Source organism: Dromaius novaehollandiae, chromosome 2 (genome assembly GCF_036370855.1).
Source record: "Dromaius novaehollandiae isolate bDroNov1 chromosome 2, bDroNov1.hap1, whole genome shotgun sequence".
NCBI lineage: Eukaryota > Metazoa > Chordata > Aves > Casuariiformes > Dromaiidae > Dromaius > Dromaius novaehollandiae.
In genome coordinates this window covers 17,612,246-17,635,334 of record NC_088099.1, presented here as the reverse complement: position 1 = coordinate 17,635,334, position 23,089 = coordinate 17,612,246, and the positions used below count along the sequence as shown (strand labels likewise).

The 23,089-nt window shown below is 45.4% G+C and overlaps 1 protein-coding gene across 2 annotated transcripts in view; it reads left to right on the top strand.

The window, feature by feature from the left end:
- The window catches only part of JCAD (junctional cadherin 5 associated), a 66,098-nt gene that overhangs the window by 6,890 nt on the left and 36,119 nt on the right, over positions 1 to 23,089 (top strand). The window contains exon 2 of one of the 2 annotated variants that reach the window (XM_064505857.1): positions 22,162 to 22,213. The exons of the other annotated variant lie outside the window; for it this stretch is intronic. The gene's annotated coding sequence lies outside the window, so the exon portion shown is untranslated. The remainder of the gene's footprint in view (positions 1 to 22,161; positions 22,214 to 23,089) is intronic. 2 annotated transcript variants of the gene reach the window in all.

Genomic DNA, 23,089 nt, shown 5'->3' with positions numbered 1-23,089 from the left:
CGATGGCTGCTCTGGTAGCGCACGATGGGACTAAACTCTCCGTTTACCTGTACCATGAGCAATTTCATCAGACAAAATGCCGAAAGGGATTGCAAAATGGCTTTCTCACACAGAGTATTCACTGTGGAGACTGCAAGGGTTTTTATCCCTGCTGCACTTTGACACCAGGTAGAAATGCTACTGTCAATAATGTAGCTTGAAGAAACAGAGTGAAATGAATTTGCTTTTTCCTCCTCCTCCTCCTCCTTTGTTCATAGCCACTTGCTTTTGGCCTCCTGCACATATGTAATCAAACATCACTGCTTTCCACATGCTATAGCTCTCTGTGTTTAAATTGAGAGGAGGCTCCTTTAAATATTTATTTAAACAATAACATTGAGTTCTTTATAAATTGCTGTACAGGATTGCCATTTATAAAAGACCCCAACTTTTTTCTTTTTTTTTAATATATTTGAATTGCATTTCCACCTAACAGCCCTGCTGTGGGACAGCATCTCTTTGTGCTGGGGTTGTAGCTCGCTTAACTCAGAAAGCCAGTGCCTGCTCCACGGGGCTTGCAGACCTAATCCTCAAATCATACCAAATGGTTTCAAGAAACACAGCACAGGTTTTAGTATTCATGTTGTTTCTGTCCCAAGAACCAAATAGCATAATAACTTCCAGGAATAGGGGTCTTTTTGGATGCAGTGATGTTGTACTGATAGCCTTTTCTTCCTACAATTAAATGCATGGCACTTCTAACAGCTGAGGGTGAACACACTGAAAACTAGATCCAATTGTTCCTTGTAATTTAAAATACAAAAACGCAGATAGCCCGTAATAGCTATCATTGAGAGGCCAATTGTCCCTTGCTGGAGCGCTGTGGGTAGAGGCTGCCAAAGAAGCGTGTCCACTCCTGCATGGGGGGCTCCTGGAGGCAGGTTCAATTTCAACAAGCTAGGAACATATATGCAGTTGATAACTGAGATTCTGCTATGACCCAGCTGAGGAGTAGGAACTGGAAACATGCCAGCTTCTTCATTTGTGATCATTGGCTGTCCTCATAATTTTGGGTGCCTACCTAGGGCTTCCACAATTTGCCCAAATTTTTCACTTCTAGTTTTGGGTGGCGTTCTGCAAAAGAGTATTGTGTATTTTTTTTTTTTTTTATGTATGACTCCCTAGCCACAGAAAAGGAACCTTTCAGTATTGTTTAAATTATAATTTCTGTATATGCAAATCTTGGCATTTTGTGAGCAAATGACCCTCGAGATATATTTACATAAGAATAAACACAAAACATGTTCTATACATTTCCTTTTGATTCCTCAAATCTAAGAATGACTCACCATTTACAATAAGATTTTGATATCGTAAGTAAAATAGAGGATCCAAAATCTTCACTAAGTAGGCCATTTGTCTGTATGTAATTTTAGCTAAAAGTAGGCTCACCAAAGTATTTGGTTATGTTCATGTAATTGTTACAGTTTGCCTGAAATAATCAGAATGTTTAACAACTAGTGGTGAAGAATTTGCTGGCTGGATTTTAACCTTTGAAAAGTTAAAAATATAGTCTATCTTCTGTGATTCTAATTCTGTATTCTTCCAGCATCTTGATGAAACAGATTTTGGCAAAATCTCCTTTGTCAACATGAGTTTTGGGTAGGAGCTGGATTACTCACTAGTGAAGGCAAGTGAAAAGAAAGAATTCATTATGATGTTCCATCAGCTATAATTGAACCTCCTCTTCCTGTTCCAGGCTCTATTTGAGTTTCATCACTGTAGCTAAACAAGGAGAAGTACCAGAGCTTCCCTGAATCATTTTTGTTCTTGTCCTTGTGTGGTCCTGGTTCTTTGTCGATAATTACATCAATCCCCATTTCCACAGAGACGGAGACAGTGGTGCCATCAGCTGGCAGTCCCTCAGGTCCCCCGAAACCTTTGCTTGCCTTGGTAAGTGCAGTGCTTTTCTGGAGGGTCCCTTGTGAGAAAAAGCCAGGCCTTGTATTGCTCAAGATCCCTCTTGCTCTGAGTGAAAATTTCAACAGACGAAATGCAAAGATACATCTTTTTGAGAGTGAACAGTACTGGTGAAGCTGGAGTTATCAATTAATCTTTTCTGGTGGCTAAGGATGACTGCGGAAACAGGATAGACTTCAGAATGGAATTATTACTTTGCTCCCAAGGTGAATGCAATGTGTGGAAAGTCCATGTCTCAAACATCCTTTTCCTTTTTTCAGCCTGAGCTGCAAAGACCTCCTTGTCCTTTTCTCTCCATCACACAATGCCATCTTCAGCAGCGTGGATGTAGTATCATACTTTAATAATTTCAGATGTCAAATCTATACTTCATTACTTTGCTCCACTAAGAGGATTCACATTTTTCTCTGAGTGGGTATGGGAAGCCTTTATCCAGTCACTCTTCACGCCCAGTCAGCCACCTTGTATCAGGGTCGACTTCTTCTTTTTAATTTCCTCCCATTCTTTATTCACAGCATCTGGCATAGACCTGTGATTGTGAGTGTGTCTGAAAATGTATTTCTAGAATAAAGTTTTTAAATCTTGCTTTTAACTTCTTTCTTTTCCGGACAATCTGAACATCTGTAGCATGAAAGGGCTCTTTCTTCCTCTCCTTCCAAGCTTTTGTCCTTCCAGGGTAGCTCTAGCATGCCTCCTGCATTGCTGCACTGGGAACAGGATTTCCATTTCATGGCAACTTCTGAAATTTATACCTTAGCCCAGGGGCTGTAGTTCTCTGCAATAGGTCTGGTTGCCCAGCTGAGCTATGTGCTCCCATGAACCGCAGTCCTTGCATGCCCATGGCACTCAGGCGGAGGGTAGGATGGAGACCAGCAGGAGCTGAGGACACCTCTTCCTCCAGGGAATAGGCTTTTCTCATTCGGATGCTTAAGTGCTGGATGCTTAACCACCCCAGGGATGGATTGCATGGCAGGTGACGCTTCCCAGCTCGGCGCCTGCACATGCAAGAGGCAGGGCCTGGCTGGTCGTTGGCCACATGGCCGCTTTGGCTTGGAGAGCCTCAGCAGTGGTGGTGCCCCAGCAGGTCTGCGCTGCAGAGCGAGGCGCCCCGGCGGGATCGAGCGGAGGGCACGGGGGCTGCCGGCAGGCAAGGGGCCTCTGTGGCACCACTCAACCCCAGGCATCTAACATCCTTTGTAGAGATTAGAAATCACCCTTAGAATGGCCTCAGCACTATATCTGCTCTCTGTAGAACCCAGAAACAGTTATTTGCCTCAAAGAAGCATTGGTTTAATTCAGTCTTGTTTGTATGGCTTTACAACCACTGAAAGCAGCGCGAGTCCTAATGATTAACTGTCGTTATTTGTTGGGTATAATGCTGCACAGCCTTGGAGCTGAACTTTCCAAGCTGAAACCCAGTATATACAATCAGTCTTGCTGCTCTCCAAACAGCACCCAGCATCAATCATGGCTGTGCTGTAAATTGTAAATTGTTTACACAAAATTGCAGACACCATAACTTATTTAATAACTCTCTCGTCAGTCAGATAAGTAAATATTTCGAAAGACTCTGAACACCACGGCAAGCTCCAACTGCCCAGACCAGCTCCAAATGGATCAAAGTGAACATGGGACCAGATTTGCCCTGGCTTTGATGTCCTTGCTCCAAATTCGGTTGAGAAGGGATCTTAAACAGGGCTCCTGAGGGAGGCTAATGCAGCTTTAAAAAGTCTCAACTTTCTGTAGAGCTGACGAGGAACAAAACCATGGAAAGTGTTTGCAAACAGAGCCATCTTCCTAAAGCTGTAAATCTGTATTTCTAGGAGTCAGGGCTTCCTTCTCCATGTCCTCCTCACTTCTAGATAAATGAAGTGGGTGCCAGCAAACCTCTGCTGCAGAAGGGATGGACAGTGCATTTCTAATGTACTTAGAGACCACAGTGCACACTTCACATTTGTTTGGTGCAGAAGCACAGTGGTAGAGCCTTTATCCTTTATCCTTTACATAAGGAAAAACTTATTTCCTGGAATAAATTGCCCAGAGAGTTTGTAGAGTCTCCATTTCTTGGAGATATTCAAAAGCCATCTGGGCACGATCCTGGGCAATGTGCTCTAGATCACCTGTTTGAGCAGGGGATTGGACTAGGTGATCTCCAGAGATGCCTTCCAACCTTAACCGTTCTGTGATACCCAGCCAGCTGGTAGCTGCAGGTAGCAGTCCCGTGGGCTCCTAGCGTGAGGGAAGGAAAGACGTCAGCAATGACTCTCAAACCTCCATCGCCTTCCCGAGGGGGTAAGTCACCATGCTTTTGAAAACACACCATTTCACAACTAAATGCATCTGAACCATTTGACCTTCTGTTTGGCTGAGGATGTCATTTTATGAGACATTTCTTTCCAGTCATTTCCAACAATTATTTGGAATCTTTTTCCTTTAGAGTTCACCAAATTGTACCAGTTCATCTCCTTATACAAAGGGATCGTGTTACAAGCAGGAATGCATAGTTAAAATGTCCTGGGCCTTTGCAAGAGGAATTTGTTTTGGAACCGAGTGAGTCAGAAGGAGAGGAAACGGGCAGTGCAAGAGTGTGTGCAGGATTATTCCTCTCTTTCAGCAAGACCTGGTGCGGATAATCCACAGGCTGGGGCTGAGCCTGCCTCCATGGAAGGCAGGGACAGATATCCCATTGTTACTATTAGTTTTTATACAGTACAGGGTTTGGTCCTAAGTTAGTTGTTTAAAACCTCATTAGAAAAATCCCCTCTGGCACAAAGCTCACTGACGTGAGAGGCAGCCGTGAGCCTTGGTGGAAACGCTTGCACGGGTGCAGCTGTTCGGTCGCTGCCACCATCATGTTGCTTGGTAACAACCCCTGGAAAGGGCCATCCTCAGCACGCAACCTCATTGAAGGCCATCACAAAGTTCATTATGAGCTTAAAACACACTGACTTACAGGTAACCGCATGTTGAGTCGTTGGCTGAGTTGTGTGTTTGGCATTTGTTCATTTGGTACCTGACTGAGACCTGGTTTCAGGCAGCTCTTTTAATAAGATTTTAGTTCTTTATCTTTTGAGTTACTTTGATATCTCCTGATTACACTGGTGCATCTGGGAAGTTTCCTTAAAAATACGATTTCATGTACTGCATGTATTATTTATTTAGTGTCAGCAGCATGTGTGAGACTGTCCATGTTTACACAAGAAGGCAGGATTTTCATCCCAGGGCTAAATCAAACTCTGCCGAGACAGCACAGTGCACACATAAATAAAACATAGGTTGTAGAGACAAACTGTCAGTGGTTCTGGTCGCCTTAGCTATCTGCTCATGCTTGTGCACAACCATACTTACCTGCACTCCTGTCTCAGTATATTCAGCATAAAATGGTGATTGACGGAGAAAAACAAGAAACGAAGAGTAATTCCTTACTGTGATAGCACAAGTAGGAAGATGCAGCGGGGAAACGGGAAAAGAGTCCAAAAGGAGCATTTGCTTGTGGGTGAACAGGCCGGTGTTAGGTGCCTATTGAAGAGCCACAGAGTACAGTCAATGTTGGTCACATGCTGTACATGCACAGAGGTTTCACCCATTGCAGTCAATGTTTTCTATTTCTTAGGCATACGTGATAGAAAAGAGCAGAGCATAAGCTGAAACATTTTTAGGGGATCTGTTTTTAAAAGAGCTGGAAATACTCCAGCTGTGGAGCCAGACCCGGCTCTAGTAGCCAGCTGTGGATCCTGATCCACATTAATTTGCATGTACCCACGTTGCGTTGCGTATGTGACTATCTGTGAATGGCAGGTCTCACTGTGCTAAAAATAACTGCGATCACCTGGTAATTGGGTTGCCTCAAAAGGCCGCTCTGTGGCACGTAATTCCAACTGATAGGAGGAATCCCCGTCTACAGCCTGCTCCGTTCATCGTGCCCCGTGCCCCGAGCCCCAAAGCCCTGGCACTCCCACACTCCTGCGACCTGTCGGCTCAGGTAGGCCAGCGCCTTCGCAGTCATGTCCCGTCTGCAGCGCTGGGGGAGGAAAGGGACCATCTGCCTTTCCCCTCAACTGCTGCACAGCCCTGGCTGCATACCTTGCAGTTTCTCACTGAGTAGTTGGTGTGCCTGTGACTGCTACCTGAGGCTTGTTTGCAAGCCAAACTTACTATTAAGCTATCCCTGTATTAGTATTCCTATTGACCAGCATCTAAAATAGGAACTTAAAGAAGGCTAATGGAGGTAGACTTGCCCTTAACTGAGTGCATTTCTTTTCTTATCTTTATTGCAACGTCACTGGTTTTTCATCCATTAGCAGTTTTTTTTCCCTTAACGTTGTCTCTGATTTCTGTGTCATGAGGGGGAGTATTGTCAGATTGCATTCGCATGATGGGAGAGGCAGAAAATCCGTTCTGTATATCATGTGCCCCTGGCTCCTAACACCACAAAGGATTTCTTCAAGCCTTGCTCATTATCTCATTTTATACTTTAGAAGAAAAGCTAAAATGCTGGTGACAAATGGCCTCGTTTATCACATTTAATTGACTGACTGTTCTTTTAAGCCTCTGAAATACACACTTTGGGCCAAAGCGCTGGAAAAAGAACATGCCATTTACCCTGGTCTGCTGCCAGGTCACATTAAAAAATGTTCAGGAGGTGTTTGCTAGGCCAGCACATTGAGTGCGCTTTCTCCAGCAGTGTGTCTCCAGCTGTATAATGTGTTGCTCTCTGGAAAGGAGGCTGAGCAATTGCATTGAAAGTACTTTTTATCCTCTGGTAATTGCACCAGCAGTTTTCCTAGAAATCTGTGCATGTGCAGTATAAGGACTGCGGCCTTTGCAGGGGGTAGGACTTGGTAAAAGGTGCAAGGGTGCATGAAGTAGAAACATTATCATCCATACTTCTGGAGGTGGCCAGCCTCACATACAGCTCTAATCACTGCACGGTTGCTTAGTTTTGTTATGGGAGCAGAAATCAGTTGCATGCACTGAATGGGAGACATGTGGCCCCTACCTCATGCTTCCCATCCCTCACCTGCTTTGCCCTGCAGCTTCAGAGCCCTTGTCCTTTTCCAAGCCCCTGCCTGTGCCAGCCGGCCATGGCCAGTGTGTTGCCTTGTGGGATACCATGATGGTTGGCTACAAAGCTTTCCTGCAGCAGGGCCCACACTGGACACAAGTGACACGAGTGACTTCAGCACATGGGACACATCCATCATGATTGCTGCCAACAGCCCCATAGCAGCAGCCTCCTCCTCACTGCTCCTCACATTTCTGAAGCCCTCTTCTGCCTGTCCGCCAGGACTTGGGTAGTGGCAGCAGCAAGTAAAGGTAGGTGGCAGAGGCATACTGGGTCCTCCTCTCCTTCTCCCCTCTTCTCTCTGCGCAGAGTGGGTGCAACACAGCCCCATGACCTCCCTCCTGCCTGGTGAGCTCTACACAGTGCTATCTGCTGTTGGTGGGCTTTTGTGTTACCCCATGCTTTGCTTGTAAAGTAAGTGTGATGTGCTTCCATCCCAGCAGCCCTTTAAGCCTGGTTTCTGCAAACTGTGACAAGTGCATCACTTACGTGACATTTTCATGAGCAAGCAACAGAAATATGGTCGTAGTGAAACTGTAATGGGGAGGGTGAAACCAATAGAAAGTTGCATCTGGAAGCTGTCAGTACTTCCTTGTTGGCTAGAGGAGTGGTTTGAATGAAGCTCCCTGGGGGAGGGGTCTCCCTTCATCCCAAGACTAAACAATATTTTCATTGGTACCTTGGATGATGGAAAAATAGAGCATGTTCTTGTTGAACCTAAGGTGGTTGTTGAGTCAGGTGCACATTAGAGGAATGACAAATTGGAGCTATGGATTGAAAAGAAATAAGATGCAGTTCAAGAGGGATTAATGCACAGCTTTTCCAAGAGCTGAGAGTGTCAGTGACAGTGGGTGGGGAACGACTGTCTGGCAGCAGTTCAGCTACAAGGACCCACAGGTTGTGACAGATCACAGGCTGGATGTGTATCTGTAATGTCATGTTGTTGAAAAAAAATCCATTGTAGAATATGTAAATAGGAATACAGCATTCAAGACATCTCCTTCCTCTCTGTTTAGTTCCCTCTGCTAGTGTAAAACTACATCTGGAGACACTTTTATGGATGTGGTGCTACTCCTGAAGAAAGGTACATACCAATAGAGAAATAGACAGAACGATGCAGGAAGGCAGGCTGAAGAAACTGGATTTGATTAGAGAGTAGATGGTTGAAGGGAGAAGTAAGGCCTTCAGACACATGAAAGGCTGTGCAAAAAGAAAGTAAATAACCTGTTCTCTATCCTTGCCGTAGGTAGGAGCAATGCCTGAAAAATTCAAGAAGAGTGATTTAAGAAAGCATTTCGAATAGTAAGGATAATGAAACATTGAAATAAATTATTTCATGAGACTGTCGAGTTTCTGTCATTCAAGGTTTTCAAGAATAGTTATGCAGGCATCCGTAAGGACTGACTTAGGTCTGGGCAGGAGGATGGGCTGGGGCAAGCTTGATTCCCCGGAACCATTCTGCATGTCATTTCAGCAAATTTATTGGACCATACAAGACTCCTCTTATAATGTACTAACACACACATACTCTCCAGTCTCTAAGCAGTCCCCAGAATAAGGGTTGAGGCCCAGCCAAGCCCTTCCCTGGTTCCATGAAGGAAGTCTGTCTTCTCCTTTCCTCATCCCACCCCCAAGGCAGACCCAATGCAATGAGGACAGTGAACACTGAACTCACAAAAATCTCTTTGCCCTTCCTCTCAGCTGGTGATTTGGGAGACCAGAGCTTCTAACAGTAGCAGCAGGACCCTTTCCATTAGAGGTACCAGGGTCTTGAGCCTTGGGAGAGCTGGTCCCCACCTTTGCTCCTCCCTTCCCACTGTGTACACCAGCACGCATGCGGGGGACCCCAGGCCAGTGCCATTGCTCACGGAGCTGCCTGCCCATTTGCTGCCATAGCCATCCCATGTTCTGCTAACTTTTAACCCTGGGGGACTCAAAATCTGATCCTAAATAAGAGATTGACACAAATCCCACTGTCCTGATTAGCAGCCCATCTAATCCCAGTGATGTCAGGAGGGTTTTGCAGGGCAGGATTTGGCCCACTGCCCTCTTAAGGGCACTGCCGAAGAGCTTTGATTTTTATTCCTCCTGCCTTCTAGTCCATCATGGGCAGGGAGAAGGCTGCAGGTGTTATCCTGAAGAAGGAGACAGCAGTGGTATTTGAACCATCCAGCAAAATTCACTACCAAGTTTTCCTTATCTCAGTGGGAAAATGGGACAAAAGGGTGTTCCCTGAGGAATGCAGGAAAATCACACCATGTAGTTCCTCTTCAGCTGTGCAGCATATATATATATGAGTTTGATTATATATATATGTGTACATGAAACATGAAAGCAAAATCATTGCAATATACATGCATATATCTATAGAACAGATTTTGCTTTCATGCTTCCTACTTCCACAGTTTCTGGGGTTAAGAGAAGGTACATACATGGGAGGGAGGAGAGAGAGGAAGAAAGAGAGAATGAAGGAGAGGAAACTGTGATCGGATACTGCGGCTCTCCTCTAAGCCCCCATTTTTTACACTGATGGAATGTAACCGGTGACTGTTTCTACTATTTAAGGAAAAAGGTTCCTATACAAAATCCTGCGGTTTTGAAGTGATCCTTTTATAGGCATAAAGAGATTTTTCCACATCCCTCTATTTGATTTCTTTTTTTACTCAAACCTGGCTACTCAAATAGATATTTGCAGAATATCATGCAGTGGAAGCAGACACTTCATTCCTATTCTCGGTACTGCAGATCAAATAGCCCACCAGTTTACCACACAAAGCCACAGAGATGCAAACTGTGGACCCACAGAGAGTAGAATTTTGTCCCATACCCATCCCGAGGGATTTTGAACTGGAAATGCCTCATCACAGAATTTACCGTGCGGTCTGTTCTGCAGTAACCACTTTCCATAATCGTAGTGCTCTGATGAATTGTTGACTCTCATCTTCCTCAACAGCAGTGGATGTTAATGGCATTTATAATCTTCTTCATTTGGGATAAGACTAAGTATATATTAACCTTGACTTAGGGCATTTATCCTAAATGGTAATTGGATAAAATGCATAACCTGTGACTGGAGCAGGGATCTGAACACCCATCTTTCCTTTCACAGGAAAAAGTGCAAAGAAAAAACTTTCCTGGAAGTGGGAAATTTGGCATTCATGTTCATTCAGGCCGAGAAAAAGGTGACCACAAGGCTTCTCACATCCTGGACAACTAGTTCTCGCCACCAAGGTGCGGGACAGGGAGGTGATCTGGGGTGCAAGGGGCTGTGGGCATGTGTGCTCCTATGGGAAGGCTCTGCCTGGCAACGTGCGCAAGGTCCAGGGTCTGCCTCAGGCAGAGACACGCGGCCCGAGGGCTACTGCCAAACTGCAAGGTTGGCCAAAACAAGGGCAGCTTAGGGGTGCAGGGAAGTAAAGCAAAGCTTAGCGACTTACAAGCAAAACTACAACAGACACCTGACAACTACCTGAGTCCCTCTTCAGCACCCATGTCCTTGAGGGTGTCTGGGCACAAGGGTTAAGCTGGGCATCTGAACACAGCATTGCGCAACTCAGTGCTTTATAAGGACCAACATGATCTTTAAATTATTACTACAGTCTACACACGCTGGAGGTAGCTTTTCTCTGCATAACTACAAAACAAGGGATTTACAGAGTTCCAGTAGCTGCTCAGGGCCAGATGTCTATTATCTCATCACATACATATGCTATGCAAAGATACCAGCGCTAATACTTCCCTTCGCTACTGCGGAGCCATGCCTGGTACCACCAGTTCGCGCTGACATAAATAATAACCTGCCCAAGCATCTCCCTATCAAGTGCTGGGGGAATGGGGATGGGACATATGTTCCAGATGGAAATCCTTCCCTCATTGGCTTTCAACTTATATAATTTTATCTTGGATAGGATCTGAGTGGGAGCAGTTCCTCCACAAACTGCCCCATATTTGATTGCTTACACACTTACTTTTTAATGAAACTGGGGGGTCCATAATATGAACAACAAGAAAACTACTGCAAAGCAGCAGATGCTCCCAGTATGTAGTGAAAACAATTAACCTGCTATTTTGGTTCCCCCTTAACAGAAGAAGTGTGTTCACTTATTCCTGTTTTAAAGTGATGTAAATCTCTGACTTTGGAAGAATAAATCCTGATTTACTCCCACACTGAATGAGTGGAAAATGCTGAAGTTTGATTCTGGTTCATTGGTACAGGTCTTAACTCTCAAAGATTTGCACACTCTCAACTTAAAATCATATGAACCCGCAACGGAAAATTATGTGATCCAGATACACTGGTAGCTCATCTAGCAGCAATGATTAAGGCCAGGCTGAAGATTGACAGAGTGGAGATGGAAAACTAAATGATGCCTGTCCACAGAGGGACAAATCCATAGTGCTATTCCAAGTTGTGGGTGGTCTATTGTACATCCCTCTAGCCAATGAGAATGCTAAATTCATACATGCAAATCTAATTTGAAAAACCATTCTTTAAATGTAACAATGAAACTATTGTAACCTTATCATTTGCATATATTTGCACCTCAGATCTCTGTTCCTTTCCAGTACATAGTAGTCTCTTCAAAATCCTGCAATTTGATTTAAAAAAAAATGTTGTAGGCGTAATGTTAGCATAGAAGTACACAGACCACTGATGACTGTGTTTTCACCCGCATAGAACATAAGGCAACCAGATGATTTATTTTCATTGGCACTACAGGCAGATAAGCTGCCATTATTATGAACAAGAAAAGAACTGGTTGGCCTGTGCTGTCAGTCAGGAAGTATGCAGCCGAAAGACTACAAAATACAATTCAGTAATTACAAACTCCTCAAATATTTATTGCTCGGGAACGCCAGAATCTCTGGGCCTGCTTCTTCTCCCATTACACTCGGAAATAATCAGGAGTGCTTCTAGTCAATGAAGTCACTGTTTTCCCTTGGACTGATGCTGATTTTTGTAAAAGTTGTGGCATAGCATGGGATATTACAGCTAGACCACAACCGAATCAAAAATGCCCAACTTAAAATAAGAGCTACACAAAAAGGCTAAAAAATGAAACTCTTGTATAACCATGGCAGCAGTGTCGTTTGCTTGGTCAAAGTCAGTGTGCTTGAGCATGGCGCCTTGGATGAGATGCCACAAGCAGAAGCTCTGGGGTGTAGGGGAGATAGCGGACACACTTCCAAACGGCACCCAGCACTTTTAGTGTTAGCACCAGCTGTGCCACCATTAAGGTCTCATGGTTTCCTAAAGCAGAAAGGAAGGAGCCGGCGCTGTTGCAGCACTTCTCAGGGCAAGCCAGTAACTCTCAGGAAAAAGTGGGCGAGCTTCGTGGAAGGAGCATAGATGATTGCTGCAGCCTGGGGAGGAAGGAGGCGGGATGGGCATGAAACTCATTGATCATCATTAGCCCCCGAACGCAGGCCTGCAGGGCTGGAAGGGGCCTCAAGCAGTTGCTGTTCATCCCCTTTCGCAGACAGGACCAGCCACACGTGGGTCCCGTGGGTGTTTGTCAGACCCATCCTCACCCCCGGCAGTCTACCCCAGGGCTGCCTCCTCTTGCCTCTGCCTTCCCTATTGCAGCATCAGCCTGGTGCTTCACCTCCTGTCCTCCACAGGCATAGAGGACAGATTACGATTATTTCTCATTTTGCAGCTGCTTTTTTTTTTTTTTTTTTTAATGAGAAGATTTATCCTGCGTTACCTGTGCCTTTTCCTTACACTGGATAGCCGCAGCGCTGGCTGCGTGGCAGGGGCAGTGGCTCATCCTCTCCGCGCGCCCACACCCAGCTTTGTCACTTCCCTTGGCTCTTCCTCGGGCCCGGCTTCACCGCCCGAGTACTCCTTGGCCTCTCTGTGAGCTCCTCCAGTGTGGGGTTTCTGTGTTCCTCCCACTGACTGAGGGCAAGGGTCCCCCACCCACGATAACACAAGTTCCCAGTCAGCCTCTGCAGTCACTTCAGAAGGGCGTTCTGCTGTACAGATCTCACCGTAAAACATCTTTTTCCTTTGGCTGTTGTTCTCCTAGTTTTTACAAAAGAAATACTTTTTGATCACCTAGGCTTTGGAACTAAATGAACAACTTTTGATAGCTATCCATACTCTTTCCGGGTTGTGGCCAATTTATCTAGTTCATACGCTTTCCTTCAAGGAGACCTTGATTATCTTGTAAATTATGTTTTTGCCCTGTTCCTCTGAAATCTCAAGTGGGAAATGAACATTTTTGGATTAGAGATTGCTAGAGAATTCCAGCAAGTAAGAAGATCATGAATACAAATGGATGATCTGGGATGAATATCAAAGGAGTAACAGGTTAACAGTACTGTACAACTGCCCCAGAGCTTTGAATTCAGTTTCACAGGTCTGTGTGCACTTACAGTTGTCCTTGCACTTTTCGGACAGTAACATCCCACTTTGTATCCTTTTGTATTGAACTGGAAACAAGGAAGTTCTCATGCAGCTTCAAGACCAGTAACAAAGACCCTAAAGCAAAGCAGATTACAGCTACATATAGATATGGGCATGCTTTGGGCACATCACGTATCCACAGCAGGGAGCAGAGTTACTCAGACTTTTGTGACTTAAAAACATTCCTGCCAAAATAAAGGATTTAATCATTGCTTTTTTAAGCCGCTTGTTGCAGGAAAATGTTGCTTTTGAACAAATTTTTGAATTGATTACAAAATGACATCTGTGACTTTAAATTTCCAATTTTTGGAAAAACAAAAAACACTGAAAATTTTGAATTTCATTTTTCCATTTCTGTCACCAGGTATTGAAAAATATCTGTTACCTTCTGTTATCAGGATTGAAAAATATCAAGGAGGGCTCTTTCCTATTTTTTTCCCTCTTTTTGCCCCTCTCTTTTTGATCTTTAAAGCATTGCAACATCAGAAAAGAAGTCTCCAGCTTTGGTAAACTTAAGGTGGCAGACGGAATAGGGAAAGGCCATATTTTCACTTCTCTGAAACTTTTGGAGAGATAGCAGGAAAGGAGCCGGTGGGACTGAGTTTGGGTGAGGCTGCCTGCTCTTCTGTTGGACTCAGTAGTGGAAAGGTAAAGAATAGGAAAAATAGGAACTGCAAATATGGAGCTCCAAAGATGGCTATTTCAAACATTTAGTTTGGTATGAGTTGAAGTAAAATGAAAATTTTCCAATGAAACAATATTTAACTCCGCTTGGGATCTTTTCCGGAAAAAGAAACTCTGTTCCCTGGGGCTTTGCGGAGCCCTGCTGCAGGGGACAGGACAAGGTCTTCGGGTCCTGAGGAGATGGTGGCCCTTTTCTGGGGATGGCAGAGAGGAGGCCATGTCCCCCCAAAAGAATCATAGGACCAAAGCTGCATCCTCTGAACTTCAGCCGGTCTCCCCAATAAGCAAACCGGCCTGTCCTTGGCTCCACCAAGCACGGCCTCGGGGATGGCCACAGATGAGCCACATGCAGAGCGTGTCCCCTCCACCCAGCTGCTCTGCCTGGCTGTCTTTGCGGGCTGGGCTCCCACCCGGCAGAATAAGGTCCGTGTCGGAGGGGGCACCTCCTGTGGGGCTGTCTTTATGCCCTGTGAGGGGGCAGGACACCTGCCCGACTCACCAGGCACTTTTGGCACTGTCCTTTCCAGACCACCTTCCCAAATAGGCTTGCCTGAGCTGAGAGGGGCCTCACTGCCCCATGTCCCCCTGGCATGGCTCTCATTTTCAAAGACATGGGATGGGGGAAGAGCAGCCCCTGGCTTCCAGCCGTGCAGGGAAGGAGCTGTGCTGGTGGCCATGTCCTTTCTTGCATGCCCACGGGGCATCCTGGCGCCACGAGGTGCCTGCATCTGGCCAGCTGCTCCTGCATGCTTTCTTCTCTCCTTTCTGCAGCCGAGGCCTAGCAAAGGACTGCATGTCCCTCTTCTGGCAGACGCGTGTCTGTTGTTGGCATTCAAAATCAGGCCTTGGATGGTAATGTGCTTTCCATGATGAAATCTGGTCAGAAATGGTAAAGATCTGAGGGTTCCCTCAGGTGGAAAATAAAATTAGGCTTACCTGGGCTGTGAATGTCAGGCTGTCTGACCTGGAGTTAATAAATAACTCAGGACTGATGGCGATAAACAGTAAACAAGTGGCTCCACGCACTGTGGGGCTTGTGAGGCTTCATTTCCTATGAGGCCATGCCCTTCATGCCCTTCGCTACCTCAGCCTTCACCCTAGGGCTCCCACTGCCCTCCCTGTCATTCAGGCACTTGGATTTAGCAAGAAAACCCAGATATATGGCAGCCCTAAATATGCCAGACCACTCTAAGAGAAAAGTCCCCCCTCTGGCCATACTCCCACCCTCCATGGGGAGAGTCCAGCTGTTCTGCCCCTGGGCATGTGTCTCCCAAGCTGCTGATTATGGTTTCCCACACAGGAGACCACAAATGTTTGTAATATGTACACAGATCTCAAAGTTTCCTTCCAACATTAAAGAACAAGGTAGACCCACACATGCTCCTTGGGTTATGTTTTCCAAAAAACCCATGCGGGCACATCTGTTTTCACCCCATAGTCAGGAAGCTGCCTGTTTAGATACCTGTTTTGGAACAGGACAGGAACAAAGATAAAGAACACAGAAAACCCACTGAAAATGTGACTCACAGTTGCTATGGCTGTAATCCTGCCTTGTAACCCTGCACTGCTGCAGTTAAAAGAAAAGAGAAGATGGTTCAAAGCAGCAAGGTGCCCACAGTCTGCCCTTGGTTTATGCCTGCAGATGCTCCAAGGGTGGATGCATTTCCCTTGCCAGACTATGGGCCTTGGTGACTGCAGTTTGCTGGTTGCATCCAGATGAGATGCTGTCAAGACAGCAGCAGTGTGAGATCTTACCTTGTATTGCTCTGACTCCCCTCCAAAAGGGTATGTCCCTCCTGCTAAAGACTGGTCTGTTTTCTCTATCCCTCCAGGCCTGGGTCTCCCTGCAGAGACTGCCAGGACCATGAACAATCAGACAAGACTTGCCTTGTTAAGGGATATATAACTGGAGGGAGCTGGGAACAGGGGGTGATGCTCTATTTGGAGGGACTCGCTGTCGTGCCGTGGCTCCAGTCACACTGCCAGCTTGCCCCAGCTGCAATACTGCTTCTCGTTAGTGATCACTAATTTGCATTTTCAGTCTATACCTGATCTTTGCTTCTGCAAATTCCTCAGCATGACCCCCCTTGCGGTCCCTGGTGCTAGGCTGATGACTGCAGTAGCACAGCTCTGAAGTGACAACTTTTTATCCCAGCTGAAGACTGTGGTGGTGCTGAAACATGCTCCCAGGAGGGTTTCTATCTAGCAGGCAGTCATTACCGAAGTGCTCCTTCTGACTGATGTTTCAGAGCCGAGCGTGTCCAATTATCACAGTCGTGATTCAACCCGCACCGCTGCTGAGGCAGTGGTGCCCCCAGAGCCACGAACCCACCGTCCGTGCTGGATCCCCCAATCTCCATCCGCTTCCCTTCAAAAGCAACATGGACACAAGCGGTTACCATGTTTGTTCGTCATTTATAGTGAAAGATGAGACTACCCACTTCAGCTGCCAGAGGCTGAAAAATATGTCTTAGATCTGATTTTGTACAATTCCAGTTAGATTTTCTGTACTGTACAGTGGAAACAATGAAAGGTGAAATCCCTGTAGGGAAGGATTTGTGAAATTCTGCAGGAAATTGGTATTACAGATAATTGTTTCCTGCTGAGAGGGATCTAACAGAATTTTGCAGAAAAGCTGCCCTTTTCAGCTGTACCCACTGCCGCATACCTAGACACGAAAGTTTGTCTTTGGCATAAATACGCTTCACTTCATGTTTTCCTGTTACACATGAAATCTAATATTACTGAATTCTATTGGGATTTTTTTCCTAAAGAGACACCATAGTGTAAATGATAAATCTGTTAAATTGTAAACAAGGTGAAATGTTGGGTGCTTTGGCCTCTGGAGCACAAAGACTTTGACTTTTAATGGTAGCTAACAAAACTTACCTTTTGAAAATGTGCAGGGAAAATTTATCGACTGTCACAACAAAATCTCCTATCCTAGGCAGGATAGTGCTGTCAGAAGGCACCAACTTTGTTTCCGAACGTTTGGCTGAGGAAGAAAAAGACACTTAGATGCAGCTCCATTTTTATATCTCGTTCCCAATATTTTTAGCGTATATCCACTATTTCTCCCTCTTAAAGAAATCCCATTAAAATAGGATGATATTAACAGAATAACAAATATGAAAGTCCAGGTAATACTGACTTATACCTTTATATATGGTTATGGAAATGCTTGTGCATCTCCAAGAAGAATCAGTGCTTTTCTCTAAGCCAAGATGCCCTTGATACATTATTATGAGCTGGAACAGTTTTAACAGAGGATGGGAGAGCTCATGCAAGCTCTCCTCCTCGTTCTCCCACTACATTTCCAAAAGTAGACTTTCTGAATTGGATACTCCTGTCCACTGAATGTAGCTGTTTCTTATTCAGCTGCCTCTGGCAGCTCTAAACTCGAAGCAACTGAGATTTCAGACTAGATAAAAGAAAACTTCTGCATGTAATTATTTCAATCAGAACAAAACCTAGAACATCATAACTGTTTTATTAATATATGTGCTTTGCTGTTTCCAACCTTTGCAAAATCTGTGTATCTGGCTCTCCAGAAACATTGCTACTTGGACCTATTTTGTATGGATTGCGAAGGATAATGAAATTCCTGAAAGCTCACTTGCCAGCTCTGCTCCTCTGCTAGCACTAGTAATTTGAGAAGGAATGATGGTGCCTTTGAAATATGGATTGCAATAGGACTGGAGCTGATGCCCAGCTAGATACATATGCACAGACAGATCTCCAGACAATCCACCTTCCTTCCCGCGGTAGCCCTCATCTTCACTCTTCTGCTGCTCTGCAGTTTTTCTGCCAATGTAGGCAGAGAAGACACAAATTTGATCTTTGAAATCATTTCAGAAACATGCTGTCACACGGGGCTCTGCTCCTGATTGTAGCAAAGCAGCAAAGGGCTGGAGCAGGAAGGAGACCAAGTCTCACGTTTTCTTTGTGTGGCTCAATCATAGCTTTATGAAGAATTAGGGCATTTTTGCAGGATTGAAGGGTGCTGATGGCATCTGGTTTAATGTGATAAACCTTGATTGTCCCAAATTTACTAGGTATCAGATCAGCTCATCTGTTAGATTGTTATAGTCACTCCCTGACATCACCAGGAGTGAATGTGTTATATCGATTAAGCCTTTTACAGTCCAGCATGGATTTAGGTAAATTGCATTGACTGAAGGGCTTAATGAGAAAAACAGCTTGTTCATGTAGAGCCCTACCTGACACATATATTTGAAAAGTGCAAGTGTCTGTTACATGGACCCCTAACTGCTTTATCAGATGAGAGGAGAAACTTGGCAAAGCTTAACGAGCTCATGGCAAAACATATGAACTCAGTTGAAAGATTTTTGTCAGATCACCCAAACAGATACTCAGACTCCAGGAAGAGGTGCTGCCATCAGAACAAATGAGTTCTCAGCACACGTTTCTCAGCAATTTGTTTCTCCAAAGAACTTGTTGGAAGGTAATTGACTTTTTCAGGTGCAAAATGAGTAAACCGTAGTAGAATAGCAACTGCACTCTCTCTTTCTCTCAATCACTGCAGTTTGATAACCAGATTTCTGCCACTATTTTGAGCTCTACCTTGAGGAAAGAGACACGTGGACAGACATACTCTGCACTGCAGAAGAAGAGTCAGTTAATGGAGGAATTTTATGCCATGCTAAGAATGATATTAATTTGTTCCTGTATAGCCTTATTAACAGGTTGCTGTATGACATTCCATGTCCCATGATGCAGCAGCTACCAGACTGCAGAGTCCAGCTGGCACCACCTTTCCCTACAGGGCCATCAATAGCAAGGGGAATGTTAGGGGGACTTCTGCCCTGGATACCTCTTAGAGAGGAAGAGATGGGAGTGCTACAGTGGGGCAAACGTACCCAGGCCTGGCCAGTGGCCACCTCCTCCCTGCTGCTCTTCCCTTGACAGCATAAGGCCACCCCTGCATGATGCTGAGCTTGAATCTCTGGCTGAGGAGGGCCTGGAGAACCGGCTAGCACCACCATCCCCTGTGGTGGCTATACGAACGGGGCACACCAGCACCAGCCGAGGTCTGAGCAAGAGCTGCTGCAATTGCTGAATACAGAGCTCAGGGCACCGACACGGAGCTGAGCATCTGAGCAAACCTGAACACAGCCACCTTGTGTGAGTCCTGACTGCAGAGAGGCAGGGCAGGCTGGCTGCCAGGCCCAGCCGAGCTGGCAGCACCCAGGGCCACCAGCCTCTCTCCAGCCTTGGCTCTTACAGAAGTTCTGGGAAGGGGCATACAAAAGGGGGAACCTAAGTCCTTAGGCAGCTGTGAATTGGTGTCTTGGATTTAGGCACCTAAGTGCTTTTTTGGACCTCATCCCAAACACTTCATTGAGTAAGTGTTGCATTAGCTTTAACAACAGCCCAGTCAGAGGATAACCAGCAATACAAATGCTCCAAGATGCTCTTTTAATGCATCCTAGGATGTGAACAAATGATCACTGCAGAAACAGCTGTACTGGGTTATGGTGTCATTGCCCCAAGCTGTTTTCTCCATCACTCCTACAAGGAAACACACCCCAGCAGAGTTATCTTCATTGGCTTCATTGCAAAACCATCAGCCTAGTGCACTCCAGTAAACCAGTTAAGCTAGTATCACTGGCTTTGTCTTGAAATGGATGAGCAGCTCGTACAATCAGTTCCTCTGACCCTGTTAGGGAAGATGATGGCTTCTTGCAGGTAGAAGGGAATAGCATCTTAAAGCAGCATTGTTGTTTCTGTACAGATTGTGTGCCCCTTTCCTTAAATATGGAGTGGCCACTTGTAAGTAATTGAGCTACTCTCTGAGCTTGGCAACTCACTCTTAAACTTCCCTTCTAAGATGTGTTATGTAATTGCATGATTTGTGGTGTTTTTCATGACCACAGAGTTCTTGTTAAATAGAGGAAGAACAGAGGCTCTTTTTAAAAAGATGGGAATTAAAGGGTAAGGCAGTGTGTGTCATTTTTCACTTTGGGCAAGTGTACTTTGATGTGAGAGGATACATAGTCACAGGTGCACGCTGCCTGTAGGGAACAAAAAAAGACAGAGGTGAAGTAAGAAGACTCAGTTCTATTTTAATTTTCTGCTTGAAGTGGATATAATTCAGTGTCGCCAGTGTTGTCTGCCTGACTATAAGTTGCATGGGCACAGGAGTGTTTAATCTCATTTCCAATAGCAGTTCATTCAGAGGCTGGCTGGTTGCTTTTCTCCCCAAACTTTCCTGAGTACAAATGAGGCACTGCAAAACAGCTTGAACTAAGAACCTCCTTGGCTCAGGCTTTTGTAATACTCACGAGTTGAAAAAAGCTGAATGTGGTTTCTGTCCTAGAGCCTCTGCTAGGTTAAACTGTCCAACTCGTGGTGGTTTGCATTAATTGAAGGTTTGACCTTCCACCTTCAGTCACTTCCACTTGAGAGCAACCCCCAACCTGAGGCACAGCTAGGAAATTGCACCTTTTTTTTCCCTGCAGAAACCTTGGTACCGGTCATGGTGGGGACACCACTGACACCCTTGAGAGAAGGCAGTTGACAGGCTGGGGCATCTCTTGAGGAAGTGCAGTCTCCAGAAATTATTCACACAAGTGTTGGGCACTCTTTCACCGGACCAAACTACCCGAGAACAGCATTACAGCACAAAGGGCAGATGAGCTTTGGGGCAAAAAGCCAGAACAGTTGTTCTACACTGGAGACCACTACTCTATAAATACAGTGGGTGAAAACTTTGGCATTAGTGTCTAGGCTTTGAGTGTCAAATAGTGAAATATTTAAATATGCCATTATTAATATAAAAAAAATGGAAATGAGGATGTTTGTAAAGTGTGACAACCTACTCTCAGTAACAGTCACTTTAGTGACAGACAGAGGTTCACCAAGTGTCATAGCACTGTCTGAAGGAAAAAGCTGAGGAACCCTGCACTAGACCCCCCTCCCTCACCAGCAGACCAATTCTGTGATTTGGAGACCCCTGCCCCTCACCCAGCTCCCACAGCGGGCTGCAGGGGCCACAGATAGGCAGCGGGATCAGAGCAGAGCCATGCTCTCAGTCGGGTGAGTATGTCTTGAGAAGACCTGGCACCGCCGGGTGCCCAGAGCTGTGGGGCACCGGTGCTATGGGCCAGGAGCCCACCTCGCCCAGCAGGGTCCACAGGGCTCTGGGACCCATTCAGCAGCGTGAGGTATTTCCACTAAGGCCAAGGAGGAGATGCTGTGAGATGCTCTCTGGGGTATTTTTGCCCTCTGGGGGATGACTGTGTTCGGGCAGGGTGGCTATTCATCTGAAAAGTGTGCACAGCATGAATGTCTCACTCTGCTCCTACCTTTAAACAGCCTGCCTTCCCATGAGAGGTTACTTGACAGCTCTTTATCACAGCGCTACAATATACCCAAATACAAGAGGTGAAGCTTGAGCCCATGAAAGAAAGGATGTGACAAATTAAGGCTTTCACGGTGTGTGTTTCTGATCCAAAGTACAGAAAATGCAGCAGTCAGTATAGGCGCAGTTTCCACCCAGGAGCCTGAAAGCCCTCAGTGAATCAGGTGGGCTGCATAAATGGTACAGGAGGCAACCTCAGATCATAAAAAGAACCTAGTAAAATGCCTGCTGACTCCTTCTGATTAATCTGAGTGAGGCTTTGCCTAATAAAAGATTTTTATTATTTGGGTGCTTGAATCCATTTTCCCGTTAGTCCTGGATAGGAGGAGGGAAATGGAAGAATTCAATTTAACAAGAAAAGCATTTCGGCATGAGAGTTACAAGATCTGCTTTGATTGCTCCACCCTCCAAGCAAGATTTATTTGTAATATCAGTATCAGCTTCCACAAGATTGTTTAAAGAATTAATAGAATTCAATGACTTTCATGTTAAAATACGGTCTCTGCATTACACACAGCTTTATGGTGCAGAGAGATTCTACTGCTGGTGCTGTGATCCTTAGCACAGTTGCTGTGACTTTAAAGGTTATCTAGCAAAAACATGTTTCCTTGACACAAATACCTTTCAGAAAAACTGTCTCTTCTTCGGCCCTTCCAGAAGTCCTTCCAGTGGAGAAGAGTTAAGAAATGAGGATGACAGCAGCGTTGGTGTAAGTACATACCCTGGTGAAAAACAGTATGAGAACAAATGAGGGCATGGAGTTAAATTCAGCACCTATATACATGCACAAGACAAGTTTATGGCTGTGGGTCTAAAGACATATCCCCACTCACTCCTCCATACCTGTACACTACTGGGCGTGAGGGGGAAGGAAAACAGCTTGTCTGGTGTATCTCTCTGCAATCAGGATGCTTTATACAGCTAATCTTTTCTATGCAGCTTTTTTTTTTTCTTTTTGGATTCACACTTTAAGCTGAGATGGGCCTGTACTACTCCCACAGATAACAGCACACTCCTCGGATGGTTTCATAGCTCTATGTCAGGCGTTGTGAAAAGACTTTCTATTAAGACTGGATTTAAGCCATAATCCTTTGACCTGCTGGCACATTAGAGCTCACGGTGACATGTCACTCCTCTCTGATAACAATCCCCAATGCTATCTCTGCCTGTCGCCATCACGGTGAGCTGCTCCGGGGCTGGACGCCTCCCTGGCCTCCCTCCAGAGCCCGGGGATCTGGGTAATCTCCAGTGTCAAGATGTGTTTGGATACGGAAAACTGTGACATTTTGGTCTCTATCAGCTAGATAATGAGAGCTTCCACCCACTGAGGAATTGCATTTCTAGTGCTCAGAGTTCATCAGCTAAGGGCCTGTGGGTTTTCTAACTGCTCTTTAACCCTGGATCACAGTCACATCTTCAAGGGGCTGCTCTTTGGAAGATAAACACAGCTCTTCTAGTTCAAAATTACAAGACATTCTCACATTTTTCTCTTTAACAAGGAAGGCCTGTAATTTCAGCTACTTGGGCGAGGCTTTTTGTGGGAACACACTGCAAGAAGGGCTTTTGCAAACTTTTGTTGAACTTT